Here is a 5,378-nt window from a genome sequence, read left to right as displayed (position 1 = left end):
TGCTTTCCACTATTTAAATGAAAAACTTGAATTTACTTGACTGAATTCTACTCATGGAGTTATTTTGGAGCCACAAATTATTAGAAAGGTAAAATTTAAATGAAGATAATTTTTTACTCATTATTTCTTTGTAAGTTTGTTTACTATTGTTGACAGTTTGGGGTTTTTTTTAATTACTTTCCATTTGATTTCTTCTTTTATTTTTAATTAAGGTAAGGAAAAACACTTGGAATAATTTTAGTATGATTTGATTTACTTCTTCTTTAGCTAAACTGATACGTACTTCTATTATGAATCTTTCTCTAAAGATAAAAATCTCTTTATTCTCATTTGTCCAGGAAAAATTGTGAGGAGGGTAGCTGCAGCAACCTAATCTTGAGGGTGTATGCTGAGTATCCAGAATTTTTTACCATAGTGGACATTTCATCTGATTTTAGCTGCAGCTACTGTTAGAGCTGTTTCAAACAGGAGTAGTCCCATGATCCCTAAAAATAAGCAAATAAAAGCCATGGCACTGTAGGCAACCAGCGAGCAGGAGATTTGGGATCACATTTTAGACTTAGATCTATTCTAAGTAATTTTCCTACAGCTAAAATTTGTATCCAAAACCACTGAAATGCCTTAGTGGAAATCCAGTAATTCCTTGGGCTGATTGTCAAAGAACCATTGAGAACCAACGAGAACCATTCCTGTTAAGCAGCTCCCTGTTTAAATGTGTAGTGCAAGATAAGGGATACTTTAGGAAACTCTTCCTGGCCACCTCGTGGCTGTTAGTATCATTTTCCCACCTTTAACAGGTGGCTGGCTGTTGAAATGTGGTTTAAAAAGGGAGAACTTGCAGTTCTGTGGGTGTGAAATGGCAGGAAAGAGCATCCCTTGTCAGCTCAGCTGCCTGCCAACTGCACAAGAGCCCTTCTTGGAAAAGGGCCTGGCTCTGACTAAGCACTAAGTCACAGCTCACACTGGAGATTCTGGCAGAACTCTTTGCTGTGGGCATCATTTTAACTTCCTGACACTGACAGACACCTGTGCCTCTGTGCCTGGGATAATTAACTCAGAATGCCCAAACCCAAGTCGATCGCCTCTGCAAAACCAGCTGAAATTAAAACCATTCTCTCCCCAGGCTTTTCATACAGCTTACAAAGAAATGCAGCCTGAGTGCTGCTGTCTCTCTGTGAGATTGAGTCGTCATATCAACAAAACTGAGCTACACTTAGCAAAGCACTGCCCTGCTTGCTTCAGGATGTTCATGCAACATCAAGCCATCACCATTTTGTTGATATACAGTTTTTATAGATCTGCTGAGCTATTGCAAAGCTGTCAGTTCAGACTGTTTCCTTTAGAGCTCAAAGATCTGTGACCCAAAAATTACAGGGTTTCAAACTCTCCATTTCCCAACAGACTTTGACAGTGGGTCCCCACCATTCTTATTTTCTGATATACCTAAAGCACTTTTACAGTCGATGGATAATATCTGAATATACTGTGCAGTACCAAATTCTTCCCAGGTACAAATAGCCAATTATAATGTAACTGAGGGTTGCATAAATTCTTTACTGACCCTGGAGGTAATAAAGTGATGGCCAGAGGTGGGGGGTTCATTATCTGTATCATTACCACAGCTCATATGACTCCCATGTTAATGCCAGCAATTAGTTTGCTCAGATTGTCCATGAGAAATTTCCTGTATGAACCTAGCAAACTCCATTCTCATCACTTTGTTCCAGCTATCCAAGACAGAGACATAAACACTGTGAATGACCATATATCCATTGATTATGAGCTTGGACAGACTTAACACCCACACAATAATGAGACATGTCCAAATAAGCATTAGGGTCCAAGGCAGATCAAGCATGCAGCAATTGTACCTATCAGCCTCATTAGCTAACCCTGACCATCCTTCATGCTCCACAGAAGTGCTTTCTGCATTTTAAAATATCATTAATGGGCAAAAAACGTGTTTGGGATCTCAAATTATTGCTTCTATTTAATGTTTTTCTAATGTGCTTCTATGAGCATTGGAACTTGCTGTTCATACATAATTTGGGTTGCCTTTCTAAGCCATCAGAACCACTCCTCCACAGCACAATACTGCATCAGGTGTGGATCATGCAAAGTAAAAAGTGCAACAGAGAAATGCATAGAGGCAATTACCTTCAGAAGTAGCAGTTTTATAACTTCCACTGGTTGTCTTTGTAGAGCAGAGGATGACTTCCATTTATTCATGTTCCCATGAACTTCCCAAGATGAGTATTTTCCTTTAATCCTTGTGCCTTGTTAACTGAGGAGCCACCAGGAGCAGAGGGCATTACTCCATGCAGTTCATGAGCCCTCTTGATAGTGAGAATGGAAAATGTCATAATTGATGAAGAGACAGCAATCACCTTTCTTTTTTAAAATTCTAATTTTTGTCACCTAGCTTTTCATCACAATTATATCAGAAGTAAGCCTATCAAGAAAATGATGCCAAATATTGGGAGTGAGGCATATTCAAATACTTTCTTTTTTCTTTTAGGATGTATTAAGATGACATAATTCTGCCATTGCAGTACTCAGGATACTGTGGCCTGAAATGTACAGGGAGATTTTACTTATTTTACTTTGTTTTTGTTATTTCTCTATGTGTGTTATTTATAACACACACACATGCACATATATAAAATACATATATTCATCTATGCATGCGTATATATATATATATATATACATATACACACACACACACACACACACACACATATATATATATATATATATATATATATATATATATATCCCCAGATTTTTTTTCAGCAGAGCAATAAATGGAGCATATCTGTGCCTTCCAGATCTCAGGCTACTGCTGTAGTTGCCAAGCTACAGATCACCAGAGTTCTCAACTTTCACAGTACTCATTCCAGTTCCTGCAAAACAATATCATGTAATGATGTGAAGGGGAACATTTTTCAACAAAATTTCAGCAACCTTTAGCAGAATTGCTTCTGTATCTTTCTACATGTTGCCATAAAATAAGAGAACCTAAATACAATGGAAAGTGTTTTTCTGACATTGCAAGACTGTAAATAGGACATTGCAGCATAAAGAATGATGCACTAAACCAGAAGTCCTACTATTATACATGAAAGTAACCCTCCTGGTCTATCTCTGTTTGTAAAAATAAACCATCCTAATGCCTGCTTTCTATGTGTGGTCCTGCCTTCATGCCTATTTGAAGGTGCAATTTGGCAGGTTCTTTAAACTGAGATCCTAAGTGTCCATGCTTTATGAGTGCTCTCCTCAAGAGCCAGCTGCAAAAGGAAGAGCAGAGAGGAGCCTGTCAGTGAAAATAGAGTTATGGCTAAACCTGAGACACTCTTGTGATATAAGTTACTGAGAAATGAAAACAATCTCACAGAACATCACGGTGCAGGCCAAATGAGCCATGAGAGATTTGGTGGGCAGAATGAAAGGTAATACACCACTGTAATAACTGCAGCAGCTTAAGGACAACCTGTGAGCTGAAAGTACACACCAGCTCCAGTAAACACAAAGTTTGGATGTCAGGAGAGGTCTGACCTGCTGTCCTTTGAAACAGAAGGGGCGCTTCATCTTTGAGTAGATGTTTGATCTCCAAGAGCTGACTTCAACTTTCAATATGGGACTGTTGCCGATGCTGGAAAAAAAAAAAAAAAGCACTTTACATACACATGGAAGTAAAAAACAACCCTGATTTTTCCCTTTTATTGCTGCTCGATATCTTGCACTATAAAAAAACATCAGGATGCCTTTTTCCTGAAAAAGATTCCTCGTTGACTCATTGTGGTGTTGTGAAGTCCCCAGGATGGGGTAAGAGATGAGAATTTGACTCAATGTTCTCAGAAGGATTATATTATATTATATTATATTATATTATATTATATTATATTATATTATATTACTAGAGAAGGGTTACATCAGAAGGCTAAAAAGGAATGATAATGAAAGCTCGTGACTGACTCCTCAGAGTCCAACACAGCTGATAGTGATTGCTGATTAATTAAAAACAACTCACTTGTTTGCATAAACAATCTCTAGATCACATTCCAGAAGAGCAAAACATGGAGAAGCTGAGGCTTCTCATCTTCCCAGGAGAAGAAATCCTGGTGAAGGGATTTTTCAGAAAATATAATGATGACAACTCATTATCTCTGCTTAATGTCTACCCCACATACACAGTAACAGAATTCAAATATTCACTTAAATAGAAACAATAGCATGGACATGTACTGCCAACATCACCCCTCAAAAAAGTTATGTTTGTAAAAATTACTTGCAAAAAAACAACTGCACATCGCTTGCTGGACCGTAAGGTGATGTCCCCAGTCTACCACTCTTACCCCAAGCATGGAAAAAAGTAAAAATAAAGCATTTTCTAAAGCTCTGGTATAAATTAGGAGCTTCCAGACAGCTTAGAAGGGCTTGTTTGCAGGAACTCATCTCTCATAAAAGGCTTGTTGCAGCTCTAGGGAGGAGTAAAATAGCTACTGAAGACATTCAAATCATGATCTGTCTTCTCAGTCATTAATTTTAAATATGATTCATACTCCATTATGCTGTGGAAACCAAAGAAATTATCCTTTATTGTGTCTAGCCATTTTTCATCACTATGTACTCATAATGACCAATTTTGTTCTTTCCTTCTGGTATGCTTGAAAATGTGCAAAAAATTAACCCAGATATTTGCATTTGCCTTTAATTCAGCTTCATAAGGATTTTCCAATGTAAATACATATTTATACAATATAAAAGAATTATTAGCATTCAAAATCTATAAACAACATTAGCCTTTAGATTGGTAAATATTAGGGTTCATAAATTAGAATCAAGTCCAGGTCAAACCTCAGGGAACAAGCACTATTGAGCTTTTTCCTACTTAACCACAAATACATACAAAAATATACATTTGCATGACTGTCTAAATCTGTGTGCATTTTAAAAGCCATTGAAATTAAATCCAATAACTGATGGGTTTGTAATATTCATACTCTGTTGCAATATCAATGATATTTTAGTTCTTGGTTTGATTTGGTTTGGGTTTTTTTTTTTTTTTTTTTGAAAAATAGAACACAGAAAAAATTTTGGCTTACATTTCAAAAATCCAACTGCAATTCCTTGTTTCAGCTACATGGCTTTGGACAAATAATTTACTCTGTGACTCCAAATCCCACATGTGAGTTGGAGGTTTTCATTATGCATTTCCACACAAAATAGATATGCTGCATAAAGCTGAGGCACCATTTCCTTCAGGTTTAATGAGAGGGTGCATCCTCTGCATCCTCCTCATCTCACCCCAGGCAAGGCAAAGTTTTCCCTCCAAAGCCTGTATGAGACATTACTCTGCTGGAGCTCCCACAGAT

This window comes from Melospiza georgiana, chromosome 2 (assembly GCF_028018845.1).
Source record: "Melospiza georgiana isolate bMelGeo1 chromosome 2, bMelGeo1.pri, whole genome shotgun sequence".
Lineage (NCBI taxonomy): Eukaryota > Metazoa > Chordata > Aves > Passeriformes > Passerellidae > Melospiza > Melospiza georgiana.
This window is presented reverse-complemented; position numbering follows the sequence as displayed.